Below are 282 nucleotides of genomic sequence, written 5' to 3'. Positions count from 1 at the left end.
ACACCTGCTCCTCATAGCTCGTCAGGCCCTCTGGTAGAGATTTTGTTTTTCTTTGCTCTCTGCCACGTCATGGAGGATTAGTTCTCTTTAATGTTTTACATTTATTTTTTTTATCTTTGAATTGTAATTTTTATTTCTTTTTCTAATGAATCCAGTGCTCTACTTTTTTTATTTTATTTTTATTTATTTTTTGTGGCACTTTAAGCCTTAAGCTAATATATACACTCACCGGCCACTTTATTAGGTACACCACGCTAGTATTGGGTTGGACCCCCTTTTGCC

Source organism: Austrofundulus limnaeus, unplaced genomic scaffold (genome assembly GCF_001266775.1).
Source record: "Austrofundulus limnaeus strain Quisiro unplaced genomic scaffold, Austrofundulus_limnaeus-1.0 Scaffold13, whole genome shotgun sequence".
NCBI classification, from domain to species: domain Eukaryota; kingdom Metazoa; phylum Chordata; class Actinopteri; order Cyprinodontiformes; family Rivulidae; genus Austrofundulus; species Austrofundulus limnaeus.
Note: the sequence above shows the minus strand (reverse complement) of the source record.